The sequence below is a fragment of the Oryctolagus cuniculus genome, chromosome 14 (assembly GCF_964237555.1).
Source record: "Oryctolagus cuniculus chromosome 14, mOryCun1.1, whole genome shotgun sequence".
Taxonomy (NCBI): Eukaryota; Metazoa; Chordata; class Mammalia; order Lagomorpha; family Leporidae; genus Oryctolagus; species Oryctolagus cuniculus.
In genome coordinates this window covers 41,798,591-41,818,308 of record NC_091445.1, presented here as the reverse complement: position 1 = coordinate 41,818,308, position 19,718 = coordinate 41,798,591, and positions in this window count along the sequence as shown.

Sequence of the window (19,718 nt, the reverse complement as noted above, 5' to 3'; positions counted from 1 at the left end):
TTTAAGGAAAATTATTGCATTAGTGTTTATAACTACTATGATTTCCCACATATGGAATCTAAAACCATCAAAATATTACTTCCAGAACTAGTAAAATCATTCAAAAGATAAATTTTTTAAAAATTGCTTTATTTTTTCAATATTTTATCATTAATTTTAATTTTAAAAACAAAAATTTTGAGATAGTAATATGAGTTCCCATATACCCTTCATCCCATTTCTAATATCTCATGTCAGTATATTTGTCACAATTAATGAAGCACACGCAGCCTGCCCCATAGCAATATCAAAGGAGACAATAAGATACTCTTAAGGGTAGCAACTACTACTAAATATATCTAGGGATGATACTTATAAAGTCTGTTTCTTTAAAGGAAATTTATTATGAAATTAAACTTTATAAATAACCAATAATAAGATAGGAATATGCAGAGCTACCCTATAATAGTTTCTGGAACTACTGAATATTCTGTCTCAAAATTCAACTAAAAATTAAATTTAACGCAAACTCCAATCCAGTTCAAATCTTGTATGATACATGAAAGGATTAAAAACTCTGCAGTTTATATTATGCATGAAACAGAGGAATGCAGGTTTTTTATTGTGGAATAGCATGTTAAGTCACCACCTGTGACACCAGCATCCCATATGTGCGCTAGTTTAATTCTCAGCTCTTCATTTCCAATCCGGCTTCCTGTTAATGAACCTGGGAAGGCAGCAGAAGATGGTCTACCCATGTGGGAGACCAGGATGGACTTCTTGGTTCTTGACTTTAGCTTGGCCAAGCACTGGTTGTTATGGCCATTTGGGGAGGGAACCAGTGGGTAGAAGATATATCTCCCTCTATGTCTCACTCTCCCCCTCTCCCTTGCCCTCTCTAAGTCACTCTACCTTTCAAATAAATAAATAAATAAATATATATTTTTTTTAAAAAAAATGAAGAATTAATTAAGAAAAATTCTTCTCTTCGACTTCGATCTTATTCAGACAGGGTCATAGTCAAAGTGGAAGTTCTCTCCTCCCTTCAGAGAAAGGTACTTCCTTCTTTGATGACCTGTTCTTTCCACTGGGATCTCACTCACAGAGATCTTTCATTTAGGTGTTTTTTGTTTGTTTGTTTTGTTTTGTTTTTGGTGTTTTTTTTTTGTTTGTTTTGTTTTGTTTTGTTTTGTTTTTTTGCCAGAGTGTCTTGGCTTTCCATGCCTAAAATACTCTCATGGGTTCTTCAGCCAGATCGAATGCCTTAAGGGCTGATTCTGAGGCCAGAGTGCTGTTTAGGACATCTATCTGCCATTCTGAGTCAGCTGTGTATCCCGCTTCCCATGTAGGATCGTTCTCTCCATTTTTGATTCTATCAGTTAGTATTAGCAGACACTAGTCTTGTTTGTGTGATCCCTTTGACTCTTAGACCTATCAGTGTGATCAATTGTGAACAGAAATTGATCACTTGGACTAGTGAGATAGCATTGGTACATGCAACCTCAAAAGGCTTCCATAGCCTTGGCAACTCATGACTAGAGCCTAGGGAGATTACTGATGCCATAAACAAGAGTGTCAAATTGTTAAGTCAACAAAAGGAGTCACTGTGTACTTACTCCTCATGTGGGATCTGTCCTTAATGTGTTGTCCAATGTGAAGTAATGCTATAACTAGTACTGAAACAGTATTTTACACTTTGTGTTTCTGTGTGGGTGCAAACTGATGAACTCTTTACTTAATATATACTGAATCGATCTTCTGTATATAAAGATAATTTTTTAACTTTTATTTAATGAATATAAATTTCCAAAGTACAGAATATTGATTACAATGGCTTCCTCCCCATAAAGTCCCTCCAAATCGCAACCCTCCCCTTATCCACTCCCTCTCCCCTTCCATTCATATCAAGATTCATTTTTGATTCTCTTTATATACAGAAGATCAGTTTAGCATACATTAAGTAAAGATTTCAACAGTTTGCTCCCACACAGAAACATAAAGTGAAAAATACTGTGTGAGTACTAGTTATAGCATTAAATCTCAATGTACAGCACACTAAGGACAGAGATCCTACATGAGGAGAAAGTGCACAGTGACTCCTGTTGTTGACTTAATAAATTGACACTCTTGTTTATGGCATCAGTAATCACCCTAGGCTCTTGTCATGAGCTGCCAAGGCTATGGAAGCCCCCTGAGTTCACTGACTCTGATCATATTTAGACAAGGCCATGGTCAAAGTGGAAGTTCTCTCCTCCCTTCAGAGAAAGGTACCTCCTTCTTTGATGACCCATTCTTTCCACTGGGATCTCACTCACGGAGATCTTTCATTTAGGTTTTTTTTTTTCCCCACAACTAACTGAGCACCAAAGGGGAAACTTGTTGAAGTGAAATGGACACTGTGAGAAACAGTGACTTGATCAGCTCTTGTCCTGACGGTTGATGTACAATGTAATACTTTATCCATTTTAGTATTTTTTTTTGTTCTAGTACCATTGGTTGAACTCTGTAATTAACACACAATTATTCTTAGGTGTTCAAATTTTAACTGAAAAGTGATCCCTGTTAGGAATTTGGAAAACATTATGTTGAGTGAAATAAGCCAATCCCAAAGGGACAAATACCACTTGTTCTCCCTGATAGGTGACAACTAACTGAGCACCAAAAAGGAAACCTGTTAAAGTGAAATATAAAGATAATTGAAAATGAATCTTGATGTGAATGGAATGGGAGAAGGAGCAGGAGATGGGAGGGGTGCGAGTGGGAGGGAAGTTACTGGGGAGGCAAGCCATTGTAATACATAAACTGTACTTTGGAAATTTATATTTACTAACTAAAACTTAAAAAAAGAAAAAAAAAGAAAAATTATTCTCTTAAAAAAATCTTTTAGCAGAAATGCAATAATGACATAGTAGATAAGAATAGATTCATGTATATATGACAGAGATTACTTTAAAAATCAATTAGCAAATGGAATCTTCCCTCAATGAATTAGATATATATATATATCTCCTAATATATATTACATTATATATATATATAAATATTCTTTAAATAGTGCCCTTGTAGGACCAACATTGTAAAGGAACGTTGTATGTGGAGGGAGGGGGTGGAGGAGAAGCTGTGGAAGGGTGGAAGGGGATTTACACAAACCAAATTCTCCCAAATTAGGACACATTTATATTTGAAGAAGTTATTTGCAATGCCACATATTGGCAAAGGGTTAATGTTTAAGTTACATGATAAGTTTAAACAAATCAATAAGGTAAATGATGATACATTAGAAAAAATGGGCTAAGGCTGGCGCCGCGGCTCACTAGGCTAATCCTCCGCCTAGCGGCGCCGGCACACCAGGTTCTAGTCCCGGTTGGGGTGCTGGATTCTGTCCCGGTTGCCCCTCTTCCAGGCCAGCTCTCTGCTGTGGCCAGGGAGTGCAGTGGAGGATGGCCCAGGTGCTTGGGCCCTGCACCCCATGGGAGACCAGGAAAAGCACCTGGCTCCTGGCTCCTGCCATCGGATCAGCGCGGTGCGCCGGCCACAGCGCGCTGGCTGCGGCGGCCATTGGAGGGTGAACCAATGACAAAGGAAGACCTTTCTCTCTCTCTCTCTCTCTCTCTCTCTCACTGTCCACTCTGCCTGTCAAAAAAAAAGGGGGGGCTAAAATGTAGAACTGACTAAACTCAGAACTCGAAGTAGCATGTGTAGGTGTTTATATTTACTTCTAATTAAATGAAAACATAAAAAAAATGAAATAGCATTGCTTTGTTAATAGATAAAATTAAACATCTCTATGTCTGACATAGTAATTCCATTTCTGAATCTGCATCACTTTCAAGAAATTCAATTGTATTGAATATGATTACAAACTGGGGAAAAATAAGTAAAACTCCAGAGAATGTCATAATGGTATGCTGTGAAACAAATAGAAGCCACTCATAGTAGGCTAAACCTCTGCTTGTGTTGCCAGTATCTCATATGGGCAGCAGTTCTTGTCCAGGGTGGCTGCTTCTCTTCCAATCCAGCTCTCTGCTTGTGGCCTGGGAAAGCAGTGGAAGATGGCCCTCTTGTGCCTGAGCAAGTGCAAACAGAGGAGCACCATACATTGAAAAAATTTGACAGTCCTTTATTGCCAATAGTTGAGAGTAGGCTCACACCCTAAAGAACTCTCGACCCCAAAGCTCAAAGCAACAGGGTTTATAAAGGCAAAGGCAAAAACCACAAGAAAGAGAGGGGGAATGCATGGTTGCTAGGGTGGGGGAGTAATACATGTTTACTAAGATCAAGCTGACCTAAAGCATATGGGAAACTAGATATATATCCAAGGACACATGCACCAAACACTAACAGTGGATATTTTAAAAATCTGTTTTCTTATTTATTTTTTTATTTGAGAGTCCAGGGGGAGGGAGGAAGGAGAGAGAGAGAGAGAGAGAGAGAGAGAGAGAGAGAAACACTCCTGTTGGTTCATTCCCCAAATGCCCACAATGGCCAGAGATCCTAAGCTGGGAACTGGGATCTCAATCCATGTCTCCCATTGAAGAGGCTTGAGCACAATTACATTAGCCATCAACTCTGAGTTCCAGGGTCTGCATTAGCTGGAAGCTGGAATCAAGTGATGGAGTAAGGATTCCAACCAAGCTACTGTCTTGTGGGACATGAGTATCCTAACCAGTCTTAGCTGCTCAGCCAAACACATAGCCCTCATTTGAATATGTTTATAGGAATGGAAAATAGATATTATAATCTTTATAAATATTATAGTTTGTAGAAATTAATAGCAATAGAATTTGATAAGTAAAATACCTTTGCCATTTGGTAGAATCAGTAATTAGAATAAAATGCAAAGGTTTATTTGTTTAAAAATCCATTTTTTAAATATAGATTGAAGCATTTTTTTCATTAGGAAAGCAAGACTCAAAAAAAAAAAAAAAACTAAGGAAATTTAATGTGGTATGAAAAGTGGAGAATCAACAAATCAATAGCAATCAAAGCTCCACACCCTCAAAAAATCTTTCCTGTAGTCTATGGAGAAAAATGTGCTAGATTTCTTTGTTGTTTTCTAAAAACATGACACAATTTTACTACTTTTTATCTTTTTAAGAATTTATTATTACATGGTAATTTTTTTAAACTTTTATTTAATGAATAAAAATTTCCAAAGTACAGAATATTGATTACAATGGCTTCCCCCCCCCAAAATGTCCATCCCACCCGCAACCCTCCCTTTTCCCATTCCCTCTCCCCTTCCATTCACATCAAGATTCATTTTCGATTCTCTTTATATACAGAAGATCAGTTTAGCATACATTAAGTAAAGATTTCAACAGTTTGCTCCCACACAGAAACATAAAGTGAAAAATACTGTGTGAGTACTAGTTATAGCATTAAATCTCAATGTACAGCACACTAAGGACAGAGATCCTACATGAGGAGTAAGTGCACAGTGACTCCTGTTGTTGACTTAATAAATTGACACTCTTGTTTATGGCATCAGTAATCACCCTAGGCTCTTGTCATGAGCTGCCAAGGCTATGGAAGCCCCCTGAGTTCACTGACTCTGATCATATTTAGACAAGGCCATGGTCAAAGTGGAAGTTCTCTCCTCCCTTCAGAGAAAAGTACCTCCTTCATTGATGACCCGTTCTTTCCACTGGGATCTCACTCGCGGAGATCTTTCATTTAGGTTCCCCCCCACCCAGAATGTCTTGGCTTTCCATGCCTGAAATACTTCTCATGGGCTTTTCAGCTGGATCCGCATGCCTTAAGGGCTGGTTCTGAGGCCAGAGTGCTGTTTAGGACATCTGCCATTCTATGGGTCTGCTGTGTATCTCACTTCCCTTGTTGGATCGTTCTCGCCCTTTTTTATAATATCAGCTAGTATTTGCAGACACTATTCTTGTTTCTGTGATCCCTTTGGTTCTTAGTCCTATCATTATGATCAATTGTGAAATTGATCACTGGGACTAGTGAGATGGCATTGGTACATGCCACCTTGATGGGATTGAATTGGAATCCCCTGGTATGTTTCTAACTCTACCGTTTGAGGTAAGTCAGCTTGAGCATGTCCCGAATTGCACAGCTCTTCCCTCTCTTATTCCCACTCTTATATTTAACAGTGATCACTTTTCAGTTAAGTTTCAGCACTTAAGAAGAATTGTGTATTGATTACAGTATTCAACCAAAAGTATTAAGTACAACAAACAAAAAAATACTAAGAGGGATAACATATTAAGTTGCTCATCAACAGTCAGGGCGAGGGCTGATCAAGTCACCATTTCTCATAGTGTTCATTTCATTTTAAGAGGTTTCCTTTTTGTTGCTCAGTTAGTTGTCACCTATCAGGGAGAACAAGTGGTATTTGTCCCTTTGGGATTGGCTTATTTCACTCAGCATAATGTTTTCCAAATTCCTAACAGGGATCACTTTTCAGTTAAAATTTGAACACCTAAGAATAATTGTGTGTTAATTACAGAGTTCAACCAATGGTACTAGAACAAAAAAAAATACTAAAATGGATAAAGTATTACATTGAGTGAATTAAGCCAGTCCCAAAGGGACAAATATCATATGTTCTCCCTGATCGGCGACAACTAACTGAGCACCAAAGGGGAAACTTATTACAAGGTAATTTATAATTTCCTATAAAGGACATATTTTGCCCTTCCAAATAGATGTGATAGATGATGTTTTTTGTCTTTTTAAACATTATTTTATTTTTAAAATTAATATGTATATCGCATTTTATGAAATATGGTGAAATATTTTGAGGTTTATACACAGCATGAATCCATGAAACCAAGTAACATTTGTTTTAAAATTATATAGTAGAGCAAGACTCATTGGGTTATACTGTAGCAAATTATGGTCTACGAAATTATGTTTAAATGAATACTGGTTGCAGGTACAGATCTTCTCTATCTTAATAACCTAAGTGCTAGAGTGGAGTGATCACTGGTCTCTTCAATATTCACTGACCTCTCTTGTTCCTTTCTGTCATGTACTACATGTCCCAATATTTCAGTTCAATCATTGCTTTCTCTTTAAATGCATTATACTCAATATACTCATTATACTCATCTGAGGGGTCTTGAAAAAGTTTATGGGAAATATGCATCATGGAAAAACTGTGCCTGGATTTCAAAAATTTTCACATTAAAGTAAACTCATAATTTAATTTCATTTTAGCAAAGGTTTTAAAGTTGTCTGATATGTCACAAAATTTTAGCATCTTTCTATTTAACACAAAGTTAATCTTTTTAATTCATTGCCTTATTTAACATCTAATAAAGTTAGCAAATATTTAAATACAAATAGCATATTAAAAGAATATAAATAGGAATTGATTTACAGTTCATTAAGGTCAATTACAAATAACTTTCTATGAGGCTATGCTTTTTTCCTTCATCAACATGGGTTATTTATTTTTCTATATACCTGCCTCTATTCTCTCTTCTGGTATGTACTAAAAATCATTCCTTCTTTGATCTCATTTTAAAGATATACTACTACTTCTATTTTTTACTCTGAGGGAACCATGTCAGAAAAATTGGTTACCTGGAAAGTTAATTGACTCTCCACTGAAAGGATAAAATGACTAATTTTTAGTGATTATTGAATATTATATTATTATTGAATATTATATTTCAAACAAGACTTTCATGTGAGTGATGCTTAGGAAGTCTTTCAGAGGTGCAGAGACATGACTTCAGTAAGTAATAAAAATATTGAAATCTTTGAAATTTCTTGTTTTAAAAAGCAATACAATTACATTTGAACATGTTCCATTTTCTTTCTGCTGCATAGTAGATTCTACATAGCAACATGGTTTCAAATGCTGATTATTTTTCAATCGTTACCATTTCGTAGGAAGGTAAGTGATGTCATGCGGCAATGAAAAAGTTTCTTCCATAGGATTATGTGCTAAACTTGGCGGGCTGGCTGCTGGCAGTGTTGTGCCTCAGAGGGGAGCTTTGCCACCTGTGCACTGTAGGCGTTAGACAATTACTTAACCTCTAAGAGTTACCTAACGGTAACGGGTGACATTTTCAGTATCATAGATGGAATGAAGATCAAAGACAGCATTTACCATAGAGATTGTCTTAAAGAAAATCTTTATATAAACCTCAAAAACAGGAAACTTTGTGCAATATTTAGGGAAAAATCATACATAGGAAATTTTGCAGAATTAAAAGATGACCCACAAAATTTTCTCCCCACTTGGTGGTCACACTCTGCACATTATTCAGAACTCTGAATTTGAAGGATATTATTCCTGTGATGATATTATTTTATAAGAGACAGTAAACCTTAAAATGTGGAGACTATTTGAATAGTTGTAACCAAGTGATATGATCCCTTTAAAAATATAGTTTCTTTAAAAGTATTCCAGCAAGAGAGGAAATCAAAGAAATTTGTGTCTTGGAAGCGTTCAACAAGCAGTTGTTGGCTTGAAGGGCAAGGGTCACATAGAAAAGACCTGAGAATAATTTCTGGGAGCTGAATTTGTCTCTTCTGATAAGCAGCAAGGATATAGATGAGGTTGAAAGCAGATTTTTGTCCTAGAGCATCCAGACCAACATACAATCTTATAGCACTTTATTTCAGCGCTGTGACACACAGAGCAGGTAATTCAGACACATCCTGCTGTGCTTCTGATCAACTCAGCTGTGAAAGAGGAAGTGGGAGTTATTTTAAGCCACTAAGATTGTGGTAATTTCTCCCATAACATAAAAAACATTACACATCGTGAAGTTGAAGAAACCAAGAAATAATTATCAGAAAAGTTAGAAGAGAATTCATCTATGTGTGGTAAACTTAGAAGTCAGTGAATATATGTAATAAATTTTGTCGCTAGATGGAGAATGTTCAAGGCAGAATGTCAAGAATGTGACCTCATGGTTATGAGTTATGTTTGATGAGAAAATACAAGAAAGAAATAAATAAGAAAAATCATTACCAATTAGCAAGTAGAATACAGAAGAAATGGAGAATCCAAGAACTTTAAAATTTGTGGTCCTTAGAAGTCGATTTTGAAATATCTACTAAACATTAGTTTTAGGAGGAAAATAAAAAAAAAGGCCAAGGCTAGTAAAACAGTCTCAGAGAAAAGAAGAAATCAAGAGCATGACTTTCACACCAGTTATTGAAATGATAAAATTTAAGTTAGAGCTGCAGATGGCCAATAATGCCCTGAAAAGGACACTATAGATGCTATGTTACAGAAGCCTACAGGAAACCATGTATCTCCAGAATAAATCTGATGAAAAAGTTGCACTGTCAAATATACCTTTAGCATTGATTATGATGCTCTGGGTCTATTTGAAATTGCAAGAACAGTTAAGCTCTAGAACCTGGTTGATAAAAGTGCTTAGCTACCAAAGATGATATATTTTCATGCATCTTCTTGGTGTATAGCCAAAAAATTGATAGGAAAATAAGGTATTAATTATGTAGCCAGGTACCATGGAGACCAATGGACTGAAGAGCTATTGCACAGAAAACTGATGGACAATAATCAATAAACATTCTCCAAAACCTGATGGATAGTCCTCTGTATCCCAGGTAGAGAGAGCAATCATTGCCCAGAGGAATCTCACAATTGCTAATGAACATTGATTCTGTTATTTTTTTTGAATGAAATAATGTATAGCACTCATTCTCTCATTATTTAAATATGGTAGCCTGACTATTTTTATATCTGTACATGCGTGTGCATGTTGCGGGGTGAGATAGGGTGGGTAGTATCTTTTTTACTTCTTAAGTCTCTGTATTATGGAAAACATCAAGGACTTTAAAAAGGGCAAAATCATAAGATGTGAGCCTAATGCTGTCGTTGGATAAGGCTTTAGAGAAACAAGTAGTTTAGCATTGAAGAAGAGGGTGAATAAACAAGAACAAATAGACTTTGTGAAGATTGCCTTTTTAGTATTATGTATTCTTCACATAGGATTCTATTTAAAATACAATTTTATTGAGATATAATTCACATAAGCAATTCTACTATTTAAGATGAACAATTCAATGTTGCACTATGTTCACAGTCTCTGTCATCAAAAATGGAGAAAATTTTATTGTCTCTTTTTTTAAAGATTTATTTATTTATATGAAAGTCAGAGTTACACAGAGAGAGAAAGAGAGGCAGAAAGAGAGAGAGGGCTTCCATCCGATGGTTCACTCCCCGATTGGCTGCAATGACCAGAGCTGCACCAATCTGAAGCCAGGAGCCAGGAGCTTCCTCTGGGTCTCCCACACAGCTGCAGGGCCCCAAAGACTTGGACCATTTTCTACTGCTTTCTCAGTCCATCACAAAGAGCTGGATTGGAAGTGGAGCAGCCCAAACTTGAACCTGTGCCCACGTGAGATGCAGGCATTGCAGGCAGTAGCTTTACCCACTACGCCACAGCACTGGCCCTTGTATTGTCTCTTAAAAGAAACTCCTTGATCATCATTACCCTCTTGATCTCTATCTCTGAGAAACTACCAATCTCATTTTTAAATTTGCCTATTCTGAACACCTCATATTAAAGGAATTACATAAAATATGATCTTTTATGACTAGTTTTTATCATTTATCATGATATTTTTATCCATTGTGCAGCATGTACAAATATTTCATAATAGTAAATTAACTTTTATTGCTGGATAATAGTTGATCAAATATATATATTACATTTTATTTATTCATTCATCAGTTGATTGACCTTTGAATTCAGTCCACTTTTGGCTATTATGAATCAAGTTACTATGAACATTCATGAACATATTCTAGCATTTACATCAGTTTTCCTTTCTATTATATTACTACATTTAGAATTACATTTAGAATTATAATTTTTGTGTTGTGTTTAACTGTGTGTGCAATTCTTTGAGGAAAATATTCCAAGGTGACCCACCATTTAGTTTTATAGTTTGCCACATAGTTTGCTACGTAACTTTCCTGTCATTCCATCAGAGAAGATGGATAACATAAAATCACTTCCTCACTCACTTTGTAACTGGCCATATGACTAGATGACATTTTTGGTAAATGGATTTTTAAAAAATTTATTTATTTAAGAAGGAAAGAGAGAGAGAGAGAGTTCCCTTGCTAAATGTTCATGAAAGGCTAGGCCTGGGGCAGGAGCTGTGGCACAACTAGTTAAGCAGCCATGTGGGCTCCCTGCAACCCATATTGAAGTGTTTAGTTAAAGCTGTGACGTTCTCCACACTGCTGATTCAGCTTCCTGCTAAAGCAGGCAGGAGGCAGCAGATGACAACCCAAGTACATGGTTTCCTGCCACTCCTGTCAAGACCTACATGGAGTTCTTGGTTCATAGCTTAGCCTACCCTAGTCCTGGTTGTTGTGGACACTTGGATAATGAACCACCAAATGGAAAATCTCTCTCTGTTACACCTTTTAAATAAATAAATGATTTTTTTAAATAAAGTCCAGGTTCAAGCAGTAGGCAGGAACTGGTGGTTTAATTCAAATCTACCACGTGGGCAGCAGGAACTCAAATAGTTGATCCATCACTGCTGCCTCCCAGGGTATGCTTTAGCAGGAGACTGGAGTCAGGAGCCAGAGGTGGGTATCAAGTCCAGGCACTCCAGTGTGGGATGTGAGCATGCCAAATGGTATCTAAACAGCTGAACTAAACACTCACTCTGGTTAGCTGAGTTTTAATGGTGGTGACCTAGCCAGAGACTCTAAATAAGTTCCCGTGATCTGGATTGTTCTCCTGTGATTCTGAAACTGCCATGAGAAAATCTTCACCTGTGTGGACACTGGGCCAGCATGGGAAAAGCTGAATATGGCTGAGGTCCAGCTCTTCCCAACCAGTCAGGATGACAAAAACTCAATAAAGCTTTCAGAACTGTCAGAGCCATGTATTTCTTCAGTGCATTCTACAACTGTGTGATATACATTTTGTTGGACTTTATCAAATATAATCAATAACAATTACGTAAATGTACATAATATATTCATATGAAAGTTCCATTAAATTCCAATTTCAAGGCCAGACAAAGCATTGGAGGTATTAATATCCAAAAATAATATTACAAATAGAAGTATTTCTGTAAGAACGTAGGATAAATCTAAATACTATTAATAGAAAATATAATGTTAAAGTATTTATCAACTAAGGGAGATTTTGCTCAAAGGAAAATATTTGAAAATGTTTGAAGACATTTTTGCTTGAAATACCTAGGAGTATTATTGGTGTCTATTTCTTTCAGATTATCCCATACATTGTTGTGATATGAAATTTTTGTGATGAAATGTCTTACAATGCAGAGGCAACAACATTACAACAAAGAATAACAACAAATTATCCAGCGCCAAATGTCAACAGTGCCATGCTTAAGAAAACATGGTATGTTCATTATAACTTAAATAACAAATAAACTTTATAGGTAAATAATGAACTAAAATATTTGATTTAAGATATAATTTTCTAAACACATTTAATTTTCATTTTAAAATCACTGATGGTATTTATCAAGTTATTAGTTTATGTGTGAATGCATATATATTTAGCATTATTTTATGGTTTTATTTATGTAATTGTATTCTACACTATACATCCTATAAATGGAAAATCTTATATTTATTGCAGATATTGAATAGTTATCATAAATATAATATCCAAACATTGCACTTACATGATTAAAATATAGAGCATAAAATATAGAGCATAGTGTAGTCAGTAGTATATGACAGAATATCAGAAAGATCTATGACAGTGATCTCTAAGTGTGTTACACACACATAAACACATACACACACAGACTTCAAGATGTTCACAGATGAGGCAACAGTTTGGTTAAGACACCACTAGGGACATCTGTATCCTAGATCTGACTGCCCGTACTCAAGTTCTGATTCCATTTTCTTACTAATGAACACCCTTAGAGAGAACAGGGAATGGCTCATGAAGTTAAGCTTTGCCACTCATGTGGTGGAACCAGTTTGAGGTCCTGGCTTCTTGCTTTGACCTGGAGTAGCCCAGGTTGTTGTCAGCATTTGGGGAAGGAGCCAGCAGATGGAAGATCTTTCTGTCTCTCCCAGTCGATTTATCCCTGTCTTTCCACTTTTTACATAAATAAGTAATTTGAGTAAGTCTGTAGAAAATGAATCAAGTAGTAAGTTTATATTGGAGCAAAATATTTGAAATTTGTGCATAATTACTTCATAATTTGCATTATTTTCCTTTTTGAAATATTTATTTATTTGAAAATCAGAGTTACAGAGAAGGAGAGGCAGAGAGAAAGGACAGAGACAGAGAGAGAGATGTTGTATCTGCTGGTTCACTCCTGAAATGGCAGCACCAACTGGAACTGGACTGTTATGAAGCCAGGAGCTAGGAGCTTCTTTTCCAGCTCTCTCATGTGGGTGCAGGGGCCCAAGCATTTGGGCCATCTTTCACTGCTTTCTCAGGCACATAAGCAGGGAGCTGGATGGAAAGTGGAGCAGCCAAGACATAAACCGGTGCCCATATGGGATACTGCTGCCACAGGTAGTGGCTTCTACTCGCTATGTCACTGCACTAACCCCTAATATGCATTATTTTCATGAACTTTTAGAAGACACCTCACATATACACTGAAAATTAAATCATGCATACTGTATTGTACTTTTATACAGATAACATCAATAACCTTTGCTGTGGGGTACTTTGCATTCCTGTTGTGGCAAAACTTTTTATTCTATAATGCATATATAACGTTTGAACAAAATAAGTTATTAGTGTCTGTATTAGATTAGTATATTCACATATAAGTGAGGTCAAAAATCAAAATTCATCACATATTATGCAAAACCAATACAATCGTTAGCTCAAGCATAAGATAAGAGGAATAATTAAGCTTCTTAGCAAGTGGAAATCACACTTTTTTTCTGTCTTCTAATGTCATCTCTACAAAGTTAGTAAGCCGGAATACCTTAGAGCTACTCTAAAAATAGGCAGGGAAGTGTTTTCTGTGTACTCCAAATCAGATGAAATTTAACTCTTTATGCATCGTAATCTACTTTGCACTTCTTTATGAATTTTTAATTTGGATTTCTATAATCCAAACTATGAAATTGATTAAAATGTATTATACAAAGTTATTTCAATTTATTAATTTCTATCCTTAGTCAATCTCCAAAGATTTGCAAACAATATATGGCCGTGTTCTGTTTCAGGATTGAACAAAATAGGAAGAGTTTATTTTATTAGAGTAGAGTTACGGACAGTGAGAGAGAGAGAGAGACAGAGAGAAAGGTCTTCCTTCCGTTGGTTCACCCCCCAAACGCCGCTACGGCTGGCATTGTGCCTATCTGAAGCCAGGAGCCAGGTGCTTCTTTCTGGTCTCCCATGTGGTTGCAGGGACCCAAGCACTTGTGCCATCCTTCACTGCCCTCCTGGAGCACAGTAGAGAGCTGGACTGGAAGAGGAACAACCGGGACTAGAATCCAGTGCCCATATGGGATGCCGGCGCCGTGGGTGGAGGATTAGCCAAGAGAGCCACGGTGCCGGGTCCTACGTTCTTATTTTCTATTTTCTATAATTTTCTATTTAATATACTCAAAAGAAATATAGTATGTTGGAAATGATATTGGAATCATGCAATTTGAGACTACTTGTAATCATTGTATACTGCAAAATATTTAAAATATTTTTGTTTGTTTACTTGTAATAGACCCAAAGTATAACATATCATATTAAAAGAATCCTGTTTATCGTGATGCTTATTTGACTTGCCAACTCCGTCTTCTACTAACAGAACTGATCTTTTGTGAGTCTTTATTTTATAACACTTATTGAAATTGAATTATCATGGATGAATTTATCAAGCTAATAGAAAGATTACTATGACAACTGAAATTTGTGGAGCAAGAACTTTAAAATATATCTAAATGAAGAAACTTATCTCTGTCAAGTTAATTATCTTATACACAAGAAACGGATTGGAAACTTACTTTGCAAGCTGCAAATTTTGTTATGGGCAGAATTTCTCCATCTTAGCATCTGATGACACTGCACTGGAGAGCTCTGCTGTTCTGGTCTGCTCTGCCATTCGTGGGGTGATTAACTGTGTCCTTAGATTTGATCCACTGGGTTCCAGCAGTAAACTCTCCCTGGTAACAATCAGTAACATGATCAGACAGTGGTAAATGTCACGTTCTCCATGATCTTCATAATCAGTCAGAATAGAGAATTTGAAAATGAGAAAACAATCTCTAACAGCATTAAAAGCTATAAAGCATTTAGAAATGACTCTATACACAAAGCCATCAGAGAAAATGCAGAATTGCATGAAGGGGCACTAAAAATGAATAAACTGAGAAATGTGCCCTCTATATTGATGTTTATGTAAAAGTACAAGTGGCATTGGTCTGTGTGTTTGCTTTCTTTTTGCCATCTTCATCAAATGTTACAGTTCAAATTTTGTCCTCCCCACAAACAAACTGTGTTGAATATCTAATGCTCTATCTCAGAATATCAATTTATTTGGAAATAGATCTTTATAAGTGGGGTTAAGTTAATATGAGGTCAAAGAGTAAGCTCTAAAACAATGTGACATCCTTATAAAAGAAGGAAATTCAGGCACGGAGACAGACACAGAGAGAAGAGGTGAACACATTGAGAGAGAAAATCAGATGAAGACAGATATTGGAGTGAAGCTGGCTAAGTCAGAAACTGGGAGGAGCCAGGAAGAATTTCCCTACAGGTTTCAGAGGAAATACAGCTTTACTAGCTCCTTGATTCTGAACTTCCTAAAGCCTCCAGAATATGCTGCAATAAATTTTTGTTGCTTAAAACCTGCGGATTGTGGTATTGTCAAAGCAGCCCTAGGAAAACAAAACATCAGAATTAGATTTTAATGTTACCCTTAGGTCAGGAAAATAATTTGGACATTTTTCTTGACTTTATATGTCCGGAATATTTTATTGGGCTTCGACCTATGTGATTTTGTAAGATGAAGCTTCTTGGAGTGCTGATTTTAGGAGTTACGGTTTACTGATAGCTATTTCTTTCTCATCTGCAGAAACTGATCCATTTGAAGGTATGACTTTAGTTGTGCCAATGTTAGTAAATTACAAAATCCTATTTGATTTTTTCAAATTTATTGTAGCAAAATTTTCTCTGTTAAATGTATTTTGTTTCAACAGTCGCTTCTTATTATATCTTATGTTTCTATACTGTTGTAGCTAATACTTTAATTCCTTTATTCATGTAACTGATAGATTGCTTTGCTATTTCTAATAAAATGAACATTAAGATTATTAATTAGATCTTCTTTTCTGTAATTAAACACATAATTTATAGTTCTATATCTATGATTTCCAGCTCCCTATTTTTTCATTGTTGAAATTTGACTTGTCTCCTCATGTAGGATCTCTGTCCTTAATGTGCTGTACATTGAGATTTAATGCTATAACGAGTACTCAAACAGTATATTTCACTTTGTGTTTCTGTGTGGGAGCAAACTGTCGAAATCTTTACTTAATGTATACAAAACTGATCTTCTGTAAAAAAAAAAAAAAAAAAGAAGAAATCATCAATTCCCAACTTGACTCTCACTGGGATTAAACATGACAATAGGTCTGATCTGATTTCATCATCATTTAAAAAATCATCTATTTATTTTTCACTTTATGTTTCTGTGTGGGAGCAAACTGTCGAAATCTTTACTTAATGTATGCTAAACTGATCTTCTGTATATAAAGAGAATCAAAAATGAATCTTGATGTGAATGGAAGGGGAGAGGGAGTGGGAAAGGGGAGGGTTGCGGGTGGGAGGGACGTTATGGGGGGGAAGCCATTGTAATCCATAAGCTGTACTTTGGAAATTTATATTCATTAAATAAAAGTTAAAAAAAAAAGAAACAGAAACTCAGAGAAATGAAATGGCATGGCTGTGTGACTTACAACACGCAGTTGGTTGGTTAGCTGAGTTGAGAGCTTTAGATCTCCAGTCTATTTCACTTTGACCTGGACCAAACTTGCAAGCTCAAGGAGCCTTTTTGTAAAAAAAAAAAAAAAAAAAAAAAAAAATTAACTTGTATAAACTTCTTGCATTTTATCTGGATTTTTTTAAGCTTAAAATATGTGTTCTACTGCACTAAGTATATTTCATAGTGATATATGATACATTTATTATTATTTTGGCAAATTCTATAATTTCTGTAAATACTAAAATGGCCTTTTAGTTTTGCAATTACTATTTGATGTTGAGTTTTGATGCATCATTATTAAAACTTTTAAAGATATTTCTACTTTGTATAATTTACTGATGCTGTTTCTGTAACCTTTTGGAAAATATAAGTACACATGAAAGAAGGTATATTCTGTATTGAGGTGGTATCTGATTTGATATGCTTGTATGTATATACTTTATTCATTATGCCGTTTGATCTTCTACATTCTTTTTATTTTGTTATTCATATTTATTTTGTGTTAATGGTTTTGCTGTCATACTTGAAAAATTTATTGGCCGGTGCCGTGGCTCACTAGGCTAATCCTCGGCCTTGCGGCACCAGCACACCAGGTTCTAGTCCCAGTCGGGGCACCGGATTCTGTCCCAGTTGCCCCTCTTCCAGGCCAGCTCTCTGCTGTGGCCAGGGAGTGTAGTGGAGGATGGCCCAAGTGCTTGGGCCCTGCACCCCATGGGAGACCAGGAGAAGTACCTGGCTCCTGCCATCGGATCAGCGCGGTGCGCCAGCTGCAGTGCGCCGGCCGCGGCAGCCATTGGAGGGTGAACCAATGACAAAGGAAGACCTTTCTCTCTGTCTCTCTCTCACTGTCCACTCTGCCTGTCAAAAAAATTATTGCTTTATTTTATTTCTATTTTAGGGATTTATTTATTTATTTATTTTAGAGGCAGAGTTAGAGAGAGAGGGAGAGACAACGAGAAAGTTCTTCCATCTGCTGGTTCACTCCCCAAGTGGCCGCAATAGCTGTAACTGGGCCAATCCGAAGCCAGGGGCCAGGAGCTACTTTTGGGTCTCTCACGCGGATGCAGGGGCCTAAGCACCTGGATCATCTTCTACTGCTTTTCTAGGCCATAACAAAGAGCTGGATCAGAAGAGGAGCAGCCTGGACAGAAATAGGCACCCATATGGGATATCGGTGCCATGTGCAGAGGCTTAGCCTACTACACCACAGTGTTGGCCCCTTTATTAGTTTATTTCCATCTGTAGCTCTGTGGATCTATCTGTAGTTCCCACGTTATAAAGTTGCTATGTTATTTGGTGTTTGTATATTCCTCTTTATATATGTATTATAGATTGCACTTTAACATTGAAATGTGTCTTTCATGGTTCCTTCAAAGATTTTGACTTACATTTTAATCAATGTGACATTAAGATTTCCATTCATCTGGTATACTTTTTTAAAAAGATTTATTTTATTTTATTTTAAAGACAGAGTTACAGAGAGGCAGAGACAGAGGGAGAGGTCTTCCATTTTCTGGTTCACTCCCCAGATGGCCGCAATGGCTGGAGCTGCACCGATCCAAATCCAGAGCCAGCAGCTTCCTCTGGGTTTTCCACAAGGGTGGAGGGGCCCAAGGACTTGGGCCATCTTATACTGCTTTCCCAGGAAAGTGGGAGCAGCCAGGACTCAAACCAGCCCCCATATGGGATGCCGGCACTGCAGGCCGTGGCTTTACCCTCTACGCCACAGCTCCAGTCTCATCTGGTATGCTTTTGCCAATTTCCTTATTTTCAATCATTTGAATTACTTTGTGTTAAATGCATTGTGTGTCATATATACCATATAGTCATATTTTCTTTGTAGGTTAAATTGAAAAACATTTTGTGTGTGGTTGTGGGTTTTTGTGGCAGTGGTTAAGATGCCTGTAGGGATGCCCGCATGCTATGATTGAAGTTCTGGCTCCACTTTCATTTCCAGCTTTCTGGTCATGCACACCAAGGAAAAAGCAGGGGATGGCTCAAGTACTTGGATCCCTGCAGCCCTTTGTCCTTTTAAGTTATTTTGGAAATCAAAAATGTTGGCATTTTCATTCTAATGCATACCTCTGTGTTGATATATTTTGGGTGCACTTACACTTCTGTTTCCGTAGTTGCCCTTTAGTTACCCCAGTTTCAGGATGCATGGTGCCTATGATTGCCTTCTTCCTATTCATTTAATGTGTTCTTGTCTCTTTCCTCAAGAACTCTCCTCTTCTGGTTTGCTTTTCCATAACCTCCAGCTACCTTCCCACATGCCAAAACAATCCTCGTTGTGGCAGTGGCTCTTTTGATTTCACGCTTGTTTTTGTTTCCTTCTTTTATATTTTCTATGCTGACTTTGTTTAGATTTCATTTCTTTTCCTTTATTGTGCTTTGTTTTGATCCCCTCACTCCCCAGAGAGACTTGCAGTATGCCTACAAGTGTTTTCTCTATTAGTATAGATTTTTATTTTTCAACTCACCAGTATATTAAAGTTTATAAAATTTCATCCCTTCTAGTGTTTCTGAAGCTATGACTTTGGATTTAGCTTAATTGGATCTGTAAAATGTGTTGGAATTTGTGGAGATCTTCATCATTAATTTTGCTGCTAGTGAGTACAAATAGTGCTCTATTACAATATCTTACATGAAAATTTCTAATAATTATAGCATCTCATAATTAAAGCACATGTTTTGCTTACTTCAGATGTAGTATTTTATCAAGTTGCATTTTGTTGTTGTTATATATCATCCTTTTTTCGTTGTTGCTTCCCCCAGATCAACATTTTCCTTTTTTCTTCTTCCCTCCAAATAGGCTGTAGCTT